Here is a 14,022-nt window from a genome sequence, read left to right on the forward strand (position 1 = left end):
CATGCCTGCCTGCGACCGCCGCCTCCAGCTCCAAGGAGATCAATGACAACCTATAAGAGAAAGAAGGCGACAAGGAAAAAAAACTCAACACAGGCCACATGGCCGAGTTTGACTTTGAAAACGAGAGCAGCCTGTGAGCCACAAGCTCGTCGAAAGCGAGGGCGGGGGGTAATGTTTTGACAGCCCTCCAAGCCAAAGAAACGTCAGCACGGACTACTTCAGCCAAGACCTGCTAGTGATTTTGCAAAAACCTGTGGTACTTTTTTTTTTTCTTCCTTTTTCGCCCCTTTACATCTAACAATCAGAAATGTCACACGAGCCGGCCTGCTGGCAGGAGAAGACAGCTGCCTCTGATGATCGCAGGGAAGGGTGGAAACATGGAGAAGCGTGGGTCAACGGCAGGCCGGAATCTCCTCCCGCGAGGCCCAATCAGGATCAATAACACACACCACCACTGCAGGAAGAAGGGATACCTCAACAACATGGCTGTGTAGTGTTGCAGTTGTCCACATGTGTGGGTTAAAAAGTAGAACATGCACTACGAGAGCAATCATTCTACTTCAGTTATTATCTAAAGGCTTATTCCATTATGTCTGGACACTAGTTGACTTCCAAGTTGGTCTCATTTCAAAGGGAAATTAACCACTGCATAATAAAACGAACTCGTCAAACTCGAATCAAGTAAAACGACTTGCTCTTTGAAGATATTTGACAGATGGGAGCAAGGTGTTTACAAAGTCGTGTGGTGTACTATGTTTGCGGTTTTATCTTTTTAGGTATTGTTGGAATTAATAAGTGTCGTGGGTCAGTACTAGCAATTCGTGTGTGCGCTGTAATAGATAGCTAATTGACTGTACTGCCCATGTTGAGCCATATGTTGCAATAAGTTCCATTTATGGTTCTATGGATGTCATTACGCTTTTCCGCTTTGCCATCACTGGTAAGAAAAAGCTGAATCTACTTAGATTTAATTCACCTAGAAGCTCACTGAGCTACACTTTACATAACACATTACACATAAACAAAATATTTTGTTAGGTTCTTATTCATTTTATGTCATTTTAGTAGATACAGAGGTGTGAAAAAGTGTTTTCGACCTTCCCGAGTTCTTTTTTTTTTTTTTGGTCACGTTTTAATGTTTTAGGTCATCAAACAAATTTTAATATTCTACATTACTAATCTAATATTTGACAATGACAACAGAATTGAACTCAAAATGCAGTTTTTAAATGAAACTTTTTATTACTAAGGGAGGAAAACATCCGAACCCACATGGGCCGGTGTGAAAAAGTGATTGCCCCCCTGTTAAAACGTAACTGAACTGTGTTTTATCACACCTGAGTTCAAGTCAGAAAAAGAACATCATACCAACAGTAAAATATGGTGGTGGTAGTGTGATGGTCTGGGACTGTTGTGTTCAAACAACAAACTTGCTGTGGTAAATGGAACCGTGAATTCTGCTGTCTACCAAAAAATCTTGAAGGAGAATGTCCGGCCATCTGTTTGTGACCTCAAGCTGAAACCAACTTCGGTTCTGTAACAGATGATCCAATGATCCAAAACACACCAGCAAGTCAACCTCTGAATGGCTGAAGAAAAACAAAATGAAGACTTTGGAGAGGCCTAGTCAAATTCCTGATCTGAATCCTATTGAGATGCTGTGGCATGACCTTAAAAAGGTGCTTCATGCTCTAAATAATCACCAGTGTGGCTGAATTACAACAATTCTGCAAAGACGAGTGGGCCAAAATTCCTCCATAGCACCGTAAGAGACTCATTGCAAGTTATCACAAACACTTGATTGCAGTTGTTGCTGCTAAGGTGGCCCAACCAGTTATTAGGTTTAGGGGGCAATGACTTTTTCACACAGGGCTATGTGGGTTTGGATTTTTTTTTTCTCTTAATAATAAAAGGTATCATTTAAAAACTGCATTTTGTGTTCAGTTGTGTTGTCATTGGCTAATATTAAAATGTATTTGATGATATGAAACATTTAAGTGTGACAAACGTGCAAAAAAAAAGAAATCAGGAAGGGGGCAAACACTTTTTCACACCGCTGTATGATACAATACCTGCTTTAAATATTTATTTCCTTCGAAAAACAAAATAAATTATGGAAGCCCCTTTGGAACACTGAAAGAAACAAAAAAAATCCCAATGGTAAATCGCAATTATGAGATAAGAAAGTCAAAATTCCGAGATAAAAAGTTGTAATTATGAGATAAAAAGTCATAATTATGAGATCAACAGTCCAAATTATGAGATACAGTACAAACTGCGCATGTGCCGAGTGCCATGTGACAGAAGCTCCAGTGAAGAAGGCGGCACGTGCAGTTTGTATCTCATAATTTGGACTTTTTATCTCATACATGTCATTGATTGTGGCAACATAAAAGTGTTTTTTTTTTAACTTGAAAACATTGTTAAGTAATATAATATAATGTTATATATATATAATGTTATAATATTATATGAACGGCTATGTATGCCGCTTTCCCTCACTTGGGTATGCTGGAGCCTATCCCAGCCGACTTTGGCCGAGAGGCAGGACACACCCCAGCCAATGGCAGGGCACATTTAGACACAACCATTCACATTCATCCCTATAGGCAATTTAGAATAGTGCATTATTTTGGAATGTGGGAGGAAACCACAGTACCTGGAGAAAACCCACGCATGCACAGGGAGAACGTGCAAACTCCACACAGAGATGCTCAAACGGAAATTCGAACCCGCTCTCCTGACCGTATGGTCAACATGCTAACCACTAGGCCACCGTGCGGCCCTAGATGTAAACGCTATACAGTATATGTAGCTTATTATTTATGCACAAAAAAAAATAGAATATTATAAAAATGTTTCAGTACGCTTTATTGTGATAAACGTGCACTGGAATCGCTTGTCTGCTGTGCTGGCTCTTGCGCATGTGCGACAAGATAAAAGTACTCGACCCGAGGAAACACTTTCTTCCTTATTCCCAATTGGTTTCACTTTTAGATTGCGGCCTCCCATGCAGCCCAGCACCACAGCTTCAAAAAAATCTTAGGGGAAACCCTGCATAATTTTGACTTTTTATCTCATAATTCCTATTTTTGATGTCATAATTATGACTTTCCTAAGTCATAATAATAACTTTTTATCTCGTAAATTCGACTTTTTATCTGATAATTATCACTCATATCTCATAATTATGACTTTCTTATCTCATAAGGTCGACTTTTTACCTAATTATGATCATAATTATGACTTACCAATGATACTTGTAACGATTGTAAGAACTATGATACATTTAAATGGAATGAAATTCAAATGATTAAATGTGGATTTCTTATAGTTTGTCCCACCTCTAAGTGTTGCAGTTTTACATCCCTGCAAACTACAGCCAAATTGTTTGTAATTAAGACAAAAAAAAAATGCAATAACCTCCAGAGACTGAGCGACATTCCTTCGCCATTACGTGGTAACTGATCTTTGGAGAGTCGACATGCGGCTGCAGGCTCGTCTCAACCCCTCGCTGACCCCATATGATCTAAATTTACAAAGTGGTGACGAAACGTGAACCGGAGTCTGCAGAATTAACTTCAATTGTGCAGCCGGATTGTGTTTAAAAGAGAACACACGCTTTTAATTAGTGCACGCACAGGGGAGAGGACGCGTCATATTAGCAGCTCCACAAGACAGGAGGGTACAAATTAGATTCATCATGGAGAGGGGTGAATAAGTGAACTTGCAAGCTCTTTGTGCAATTTAATCACAGTAATCAAAGTAGAAGATCAAGGTTTTTGTCAAATTTCTGTGCTACGTTTTTCGTGTTGTCTCACAAAATATGTTAACGTGATGCGTATGGGCGGCATCACCCATCAATGCACACTTAAGGGAGTCATCTTCAAATTAGGACAGGACTTCATTATGTTATTTACACAAAAACAATGCATAAGCAAAAAATAATATGTATCTGTCCCTGCACTCCAGGGAACTTTTATGAGCGACTCCTTGTTCATGACATACCGTTAATACCGATGCACAAGACTCACCGTGTGCCAGCAACTCACCTGTTTGGCTTACAGCAAAGTTTATTTACAAACAACTGCCCGATGGAAGCGCGGAGATGAGCAATGGTTCTATGCACATGTTACAACAAAAACTTTGCTTACACCCCGGAGGACTACAGCTTTATGATATCACCTTAACGCAGCGAGAATGGATCGTTAACAAACGCCAGCCAACACTCAACCAGATTATGCACTTCTGAGCCTAGACAAGTAAGCCCACGTCTGACAAATTAACAGATTTACTGGGAAGATGTTTTCAAGACACCGAAAGTACTTGCGTTTACAAAGTGTCCTTCAAAAGGTTAAATATAGCCAACTTGAATTGAACGTTTTGGCAGTGTAATGGTACACAATTCTGCCGTGAGTATGGATGTGATTCCCAACCAGGATTGTGTCAGCAGGACATTCGATGTAAAAACCAATCATGCTATGGACTCGCTATGAGAAACCCTGACAGTGAACAGCCGGAATAAAAAGGATTCACTTGTCAGCCACATTCTATTTGAATTTAAAGTGCCAAACATTTTTTTCAGTTAAAAATGCATCTAATTAATGACATACTTTTACCAAGTCTGACTCCAACCATTTTGCTTTAAATGTGTACAGTCCCTTGTCTAATCAAAAATAAATAGATTTTATGAACCTCCCCACCTCCCAAAAATCAAACAACAACGCCGCTTTAATTTTAATGGGCACAAAGCTGAAAAAAAGCCTGTGTGTCCTTTTTTAATGAGTGATACAGCGCCCCTCTGACTTCTAATGACACCTCCTGTTATCTAATTGGTGTGGTGAACAAGTGGTACTGCAACAAGCGGAGGCCTGTTATAGAAGTGGTGGATTCGTGTACTGATGAATGTGTCTAGTATTTGCCTTTTGTGGTGAATTGTACAACATTTGAGCATCACAGTCGACTCAAATGAAATAGTTAACACATTATAATAAATCATCAAGGTAGGTTGCTCGTTATTGCCAAAGAAAGGGCCTTGCTTGTTAGCCGGGGAAGCTAACTGGCCAACATGGACACGGGCGACAACATAGGGAGCGACTACTGCAGTGTAAGTTGAGTAGTATAATTATTTGTATCTGTTTTGTAGCACGCCGTTTGTACCCCATTCGATACTTTACATAGACGTTTGTTATCCGTTATCATGGCTGATAAATCGAGTGCAAGTTCTAGAAGTAGTGGCAGGAAACGTCAAGCAATTTCTATGGAAACGAAGGTGGCCATCATCAGGAAGTTGGACGGTGGCGAGAAAATGGCTAATGTAGCGCGTGCTTATGGAGTGAATCGCTCAACCATAGGAACAATTTACAAAGGCAAGGTTTGAATTATGGAACATGTGAAGACTTCTGTACCAATGGCATCCACTATCATTACAAAGAGAGGACGACGAAGATTTGTCCTTTCTTCAATAATTCCTCCTCCTGCTCGACCACTCCTCTTCAAAGGTAAATAACATTTATCATTACGTGTTATTATATCATTTTTATTATTGTTTTTTTCATTAATTATCCTTGTTTAATATTACTACTGCATCCAAACTCATATTTACATACATACACATATACTGTATATGTATACACGTACATGTAGTACCTATATCATTGGTAATATTACCTTTTCCCCGACTTAAGAACAATTCGACTTGGGGACTTGGTGTATTATGTCCAGTTAGTATTTGCTACACAACGTTACAGATACTGTATATGAGAAATGAAAAGGATTATGTAAAAGGAAACACAGCTGTTGTCAAGGCAACGTATTAAAAAGCTTTCAACAATGGGCTGATATAGCATACTGTATATGCCCATTCATACACTATTAACTTTCATGTAAAAGAAAAAAGTCATTTCCAAGGTGTGGTGGCTTTTATTGAGCTGTGGCGCCCCGCCACCATCCATTACATGTAGCGGAAACCCCGCACGCGTCACGGCCGCAACAGTAGCCCGTATTTTTATTTGAGATTTTTATTAGGGACTATTGTGCCTGTTGTGAGATCATCCAAACCCGCAATAAAAGCCTGTTGTTCCGGTGATCAAGTATTGGGTGTCTCACTGAACTTTACAGTAACATTACTGACGCCTAGTGACTACTGTAGTGTCGAATACTACAGTACATATAATTCGCACTGTCTTTGAATGCATCTTCTGAAAGCATTACATTAGAATTTTACTTCATTTTGCCATTTTTATGTTAAATTTGTTCAATGTGCATTTTTTTGTACTACTAATAGGCGATCTTCAACTACAAAACAGCATTTATTAATTCATATATTTTTGAAAAACCGTGAGACTGAAGCCACAAAATTTGAAGCACGAAATGGCGACTGTATTCTATATACAGGGTCAGGCAAAATGATGTGACACATTTGTAGCTTAAATAAAAGGCAAATAAAGTAAAGAAACAAGAAAGTGTTTTTATTTTCGAAAAGTACATATAATGCCATTCTGTTTAATTATGTTTTAAAAATTAAATCAGTCAAATGGGATCCAATATTGTCCACACACTCAATGCAGATCCAGTAGCTCTGAAGTTGGTAACCCATAACAAGATGGTGTTTCGAGCTGGTACGGGATCATGTCTACCAAGATTGAAGTGCAAACGGAACGCTCGTTGTGTTGCAGTTACAGATTCGTTTGTTTTGATAAACGTTTCCACAATGAAAGCGCGATGCTCACCAGTCCAATTCATGGCAGCAACTGAAAAAGAAACGAAAAACAATGGCATTATAAAGAAACAAAGCAAAATGGCATTATATGTACTTTTCAAAAATAAAAACACTTTTTTGTTTCTTTACTTTATTTGCCTTTTATTTAACCTACAAATGTGTCAGATCATTTTGCCTGACCCTGTATATTTGAACAACACAACAAAAAAAACAGATATTTGTGAAAATAAAGATAGAAGACAACTGAAAAATATAGACCTCATCATATTTGTTATGGACAGTCGGGTGGAGATCCCAAAATGCAGAGCCAGACACAGTTCAGGTCAAAAATACCGTCTTTAATGTAGTGGAGCAGGAACCAAGTAACAAAAGAAATACAAAAGTCCAGAGTCCAAACTGATGTAGAACGGTGCAACTAAGGTAGTAAAACAAAAGGCACCGCGGAAAAAGGCAAAACTCACTGGTGAGCAGGACGGCATCACAAGAGGCAAGGAGGACGTGGGACAGGCTCTAAACAAACACAGCAGCCTTAAGGTCGAAAGAACAGCAACAAACGCACCGGTGGTTCACGGGCAACATGCAGAGCAGTAGTAACAATCCCACGTCCTCCTCCTGCAGCCATGTGGCTTAAGAACCCTTGATGGCAGAGTGGCTACAGGTGTGCCTCGTGGCGCTGCCCACTCAGGGAGTGAAGGGATCTAATGAAATACCAAATGAAGCCGAACCATAACAGACCCTAACAATATTAGTATTGATCCCAAACCGATACTACCCTGGTATCGATTATATTGATATTTGGTGTGCAGCTCTTCATCTCCCAGGAAGAAAACGGTAGCAGTAAGTGTCAATGCTGTAGAACTCCCAGTGCCAGTCAGACTGTGGTCAGCGTCAGATTCCGAATGGTAACGGTGCAGTTTGGACAGAACCTTTGAATCAAGTCACTGAAGAACTGCAGGAGAGAGGGCATTCGATTATGAGCGCAAACATGTTGTGAACTGTAATAGTGTAGCTCTATGCACGTTGTTTCATGTACTTACATCTTGGAAAGCTTGTGTAGCGTTCGCAGCATTGCTCACGTTCACTAGAGCTTTGAAGTGTGTGAGCACTGTTGGGAAAGGCAAAGAAAGAATACTGTTGATGGGGGGGGGGGACTACTATTTGCTTTTATATATTTCTTACAATTTTGTAAAACAGGTTTAAAAGGTTATACTCTACACAATATATTTAAAAACAAAGCTTTGTGTTATTATTTTATTATTATTATTATTATATTATTTTAGGGGACTTGAAGAAAAAAAATATGATGGGTAAAAAAAAAAAGGAATGAAATTGTGCGAGATAACGCAAAACTTTTGCGAGATAAGGCAAAACTGTTTTGCACAGTTTTTCGAGGGAATGCAAAAGAGACTGTGGTAAAGCTGGAAACATATTCACATATTCAAACTTCCGGGATCAATAACTCCCAAGTGAATGGTTCTAACACAGCAAACCTTACCTATTCCCCACCGTGGCAACACAGACAAACAGCTACGACCCAGTTTTTATCAAAACGAGCCGTCTTCTGTGCAGTCTGACTTATATTGATCTCGAGGAGAAGCCGGCAGCGAGACCGGAACACAGGGACCGTCTAGAAATGTCTTCTTCTTCTTCTGTATTATGGCGATTGACATCAATATTGCCAACTCCTCAGTAAAACAAGTATCTATTGGCTGTTCTGAAACTTTTTTTTTTTTTAACAAATCATATTTCCATGTCCCCTCCGGGGCTCCGTAATTATTAGATATTCTAAACCTACTATAGATATAATATAGTAGTAAGATTTCAGCCTTTTCTCGTTATTTTGTGACTTTTTCTTTTTCCAGTTTTTCCTTTTCTAGGATTTAATTTTATTTCTGCCGTGGTCAAATAAAAAATCTACCATGGAGCACAATTGTCCCCTGAGCTGCACTTTGGACGCATTGATAGTGAAGAGAAAATTAATTATGCAAGCTTCAATCATGAAATAAAATGATTTCTGCTTGAAGCAACATATCTAATCCCTTCAGAGATCTTTTATTTGTACTTACTTGTGCCATTGCAAAAACATGTACTTTACCTCGTGTTGTTGTATTTAATTATTATTCTATTATCGTATTATGACTGTTATTTGTGTTGCCAGACAGGTTATTGTAGATGGTGTATTGCTGACACCTAGTGGTGAAAAGTGGTGATAAGTTGATTTGTTTCATAAATTGCATTTTACTGCCTTTTTACTTTTGAGTGAAAAGTTGTACATTGTACTTGACAGCTGTAGGTCAAACATAAACCATGCATGGATCAATAATATTTTGCAGAACATAATTTCTAGGTGATTTTGGTCATTTCAAGAATAAGAGTGACATGGACACTTCAGCAAACTGTGTGGTTAAATGCAAAAAAGTGCATTTCACCAAATTTAGGAAATGTAAAGCCAATTGTCCCAAGATTGTTCATTGGACAATAGGGGCAATGCTTAACTATATTATTGTCAACATTCTGGAAACCAAGTAAACCACTGTTATAATAATAATAATAATAATAATAATAATAATAATAATAATAATAATAATAATATATTAGAATATTAATACAGTCAAACCTGTCAAGCGGCCACCTGTATATAACGGCCACCTGCCTATAGCGGCCACTGACAAATCCCCCGCAGAAAATGTACGTGTTATAGACCCTGTGTATAGCAGTCACCTGTCAAATGCGGCCAGCGGCCACCCATTTTGTATCCCTTGGTCATTATCTGACCTCATATAGCGGCCAAAATACCGACTCAAGTTGTAACTAAAGCTGTAATGACACTCTGCCGTATATATGGTAGCACAGCTTTGTTCTGTGGGTGGTGTAGAATAACAAGCCTAGTTGTTCTTTACAACTTTTATCCGCAGTCCCACAGTGCCCTCTACTGGTCAACATGTAAGAGTATAATTAAACGTATCTGCAAACACAACAAGCTTCTAATCACAGACATGTTAATATGTGCGTGCACAAATTCAAAATGGCCGCCAACCTGTCTATAACGGCCACCTGCCTATAGAGGCCACTTTTGCCGTTTCCCTTTAGTGGCCGCGAAAGACAGGTTTGACTGTATGTCATCTTTCACTCTGTAAAGTTGCAGAATTGGTGTTTGTCACATGGATTTTCTCACAGGCAATTTGTAATGTCTGTCAAATGTTTGTAACATTTCTTAAAATGCTGGTTTTTCATTAGGGGCGTCAGCATTAATACTTCCAGCTTGTAGTTGAACAATGCCAGCTCACTATTTTATTGTCTTATCTACTTGTCTTTGTCTGTTTCTGTCAGGGCTGTGCAGCTATTCTTTGACATTAAAATTAAAAAAAAGAAAACGTGAGACATAGTATAGTGGAAGACATATCTTTGTGTTTTCATTATTTATTATTATAAAGCAATATGTCCAAGTGCAATCACTAAATTTAGACATTTTAAAGCATATTGACAAAATATTGTTGAGTGGAAGCATTTGGTTACCTGACAACATTTGATCCTCTGTTGTAAGCATTGTTATAAAGGTATAGAATGTGTGAAGGATAGGTGTTTGCAATTACCTGGTGAGCCGGTCGTGCCTAAAAGATGTACAAATTAAGACATAAATGCATGTAGCTTTTTAAATTTGAATGAATGAAACACATTCATTCAAGTTTGTTTTGTTCATTCAGGAAAAAACACTGACATGGGCACCTTAGCAAATTTTGTGGTTAGTTGCAATAATATGTCCAAGTGCAATTACGAGATTGAGACATTTTATAGCATATTGGCAAAGACTGTTAAGTAAATGTAGTTGGATACTTGGGAACATTTGACCCTCTGTTCTAAAGCCTTGTTAAAAAGGTAAAGAATGTGTGAAGTATAAATGTTGGCAATTACCTGGTGAGATGGTCATGCCTAAAAGATTTACAAATGAAGACATAAATCGATGTTAATTTTTCAATTTGAATAAATGAAAAGCAATAGTTCAAGTTTGTTTTATTCATTCAAGAAAAAAGACTAACATGGACATTTCAGCAAATTGTGTGGTTAGCTGCAACAATATGTCCAAGTGCGATCACTAGATGTAGACATTTTATAACATGTCGGCAGAGACTGTTAAGTAAATGTAGTTGTTTACTTTAGAACATTTGATCCTCTGTTCTTAAGCCTTGTTACAAAGGTATAGATTGTGTTAAGTAGAGGTGTTCGCGATTACCTGGTGAGACGGTCGTGCCTAAAAAATGTACAAATTAAGACACCAAACGGGCCGTTTTCAATTCTGTCTGTGTGACTGGCCAATCACAGAACGTGAAGAGTGAATATCTAAGTAGTTACCCAATGATGATTTTCCTTCATCACAATTAAGGATAATGACGAGCTGTACTCGTTTCATGCTCATACTCGGTAAAAATGCATTATTCGTAACAGATACTCGTTTTATCCCTATTTTAAGCATATGGGCAAAGATTGTTGAGTGGTTGCAGTTGGTTACTTGAGAACATTTGATCCTCTGTTGCAAAACATTGTTACAAAGGTAGCGAATGTGTGACGTAGAGGTGTTAGCAATTACCTGGTGAGCTAGTCGTGCCTGAAAGATTTACAAATTAAAACATAAATACATGTTACTTTTTGAATGAATGAAAACACATTTAAAAAAACACATGAAACACATTCATTCAAGTTTGTTTTGTTCATTCAGGAAAATGACTGACATGGGCACTTCAGCAAATTGTGTGGTTAGTTGCAATAATATGTCCAAGTGCAATCACTAGATGTAGACATTTTATAGCATATTGGCAAAGAATGTTAAGTAAAAGTAGTTTGATACTCTGTTGTAAAGCCTTGTTACAAAGATATAGATTGTGTGAAGTAGAGGTGTTGGCGATTACCTGGTGTGCCGGTAGTGCCTAAAAGATTTACAAATTAGGACATAAATCTATGTTAGTTTTTTCAATTGATGAATAAAACATAACAATTCAAGACGGTTTTGGTTATTTCAAGAAAATGACTGACATGGGCACTTCAGCAAATTGTGTGGTTAGTTGCAATAATATGTCCAAGTGCAATCACTAGATGTAGACATTTTATAGCATATTGGCAAAGACTGTTAAGTAAAAGTAGTTTGATACTCTGTTGTAAAGCCTTGTTACAAAGATATAGATTATGTGAAGTAGAGGTGTTGGCGATTACCTGGTGGGCCGGTAGTGCCTAAAAGATTTACAAATTAAGACATAAATCTATGTTAGTTTTTTCAATTGATGAATAAAACATAACAATTCAAGACGGTTTTGGTTATTTCAAGAAAATGACTGACATGGGCACTTCAGCAAATTGTGTGGTTAGTTGCAATAATATGTCCAAGTGCAATCACTAGATGTAGACATTTTATAGCATATTGGCAAAGAATGTTAAGTAAAAGTAGTTTGATACTCTGTTGTAAAGCCTTGTTACAAAGATATAGATTGTGTGAAGTAGAGGTGTTGGCGATTACCTGGTGAGCCGGTAGTGCCTAAAAGATTTACAAATTAAGACATAAATTCATGTTAGTTTTTTCAATTGATGAATAAAACATAACAATTCAAGACGGTTTTGGTTATTTCAAGAAAAAGACTGACATGGACAATTCAGCAAGCTGTGTAGTTAAATGCACAAATGTGTTGAAGTGCAATCACCAAATTTAGACATTTTAAAGGAAATTGTCCAATGATTGTTCAGTGGACACTAGGGGTGATGCTCAACTAATGCATTGTTACAAAGGTATAGAATCTGTGAAGTAGAGGTGTTGGAGATTACCTGGTGAGATGGTCTGGCCTAAAAGATTTTCAAATGAAGACATAAATCCATATTATTTTTTCATTTGATTAATGAAACGTAACAGTTCAAGACGGTTTTGGTCATTTCAAAAATAAGAGTGACATGGACACTTCAGCAAAATGTGGTTAGATGTCTTGAAAAATGTGTTGAAGTGCAATCAACAAATTTAGACATTTTAAAGCCAATTGTCCAAAGATTGTTCAGTGATGCTAAACCATATTATTGTCAACATTTTAGAGACCAAATAAACCACTGTTATCCATCATTTTTCTGTCATTATCCGTCATTTTCTATGCCGCTTCTCCTCATTAGCTTCGGGGGGGCATGCTGGAGCCTATCCCAGCTGACTTTGGGCGACAGGCGGGGTCCAATTAACTTAACATGCATGTTTTTTTTTTGTTTTTTTTTACCCCTGTCCTGTCCAGCCTTTAAGGCAGATAGAATTGTAGATCTAAATGCCCTCAAGTGCTCAACAGATTTACTCTGCCAGGGAGAAGTGTGATATACATGTACACTTCCCCTGTTATACAGAATTTATTTGACTTTGATGCATGTTATTATGCAAATTTGGAGCCGCTGGACCGGAGCAGGAGGGGACAGAGAAGAAGAGAAAAGAAAACAGAGCGAGGGTGCGGGGATAAGAGGGGGACAAAAAAAAAGACAGAGACATGGACAACAGCAGCAACAACAATTGTGACAACAACAACAGAACAACAGAAACATACAGGACTACATCGGCAAATGTCTGTGAACATGCATGTTTTTGGAATGTGGGAGGAAAACAGAGTACCCGGAGAAAACCCACGCACGCACGGGGAGAACATGCAAACTCCAACTGCAAACTTTATTGCTTGCCGTAACATGGTTATTTTTACAATTGGCTTTACCGTTTATATAGATTTGAGCAATAATATGTTGTGCTACTACACCCATTCTGGTGAGATTGTAAACGTTGTGTAGCTCAGCTGGTAGAGTGCTTGGTTCCTGACCCAGAGTACACTGGTTGAAATCCAGAGTTGAGCTCAAGCGGCCAAACATCTCTTACTTTCATTCTAGATTTGATCATTTTTCCACAGCATTTCAGTGGAGCTTCAGCTTCCAAACGTCGCCCATGTTCATTCTAAATTTTGATTTTCGGACCTTTTTTAAAGCATTTCAGTTTCGCTTCAGCTTTTCAGCATTCACACGCAATGTCTACCTACATTGCATCATCTAGTTATAATTATAATTACAATTATAATTATAATTACAGTGTTAATCATAGGCAAATGATCTCAGCTCCTTTCTCACGCTGTAGATTCCTGCATGAAGTGACAAAGACATAATGCTCCACAAGGAAGTCACCCTATTAATAGAATATGGTAAAAAGAGTACACACTTTTATTTGTCCTGTCCAGGCATTACGGCAGATAGTATTGTTGATCTAAATGCCCTTACGTACTCAACAGATCAGGGAAAAGTGTAGGACACTC

General features: G+C 38.1%; 1 long non-coding RNA gene across 1 annotated transcript in view; it reads left to right on the top strand.

The window, feature by feature from the left end:
- Positions 1-4,877: 4,877 nt before the first annotated feature.
- The window catches only part of LOC129177428 (uncharacterized), a 72,410-nt gene continuing 63,265 nt past the window's right edge, over positions 4,878-14,022 (top strand). The window contains exon 1 of the long non-coding RNA XR_008569622.1: positions 4,878-5,501. This is a non-coding gene — a long non-coding RNA (uncharacterized LOC129177428). The remainder of the gene's footprint in view (positions 5,502-14,022) is intronic.

This window comes from Dunckerocampus dactyliophorus, chromosome 2, assembly GCF_027744805.1.
Source record: "Dunckerocampus dactyliophorus isolate RoL2022-P2 chromosome 2, RoL_Ddac_1.1, whole genome shotgun sequence".
Taxonomy (NCBI): domain Eukaryota; kingdom Metazoa; phylum Chordata; class Actinopteri; order Syngnathiformes; family Syngnathidae; genus Dunckerocampus; species Dunckerocampus dactyliophorus.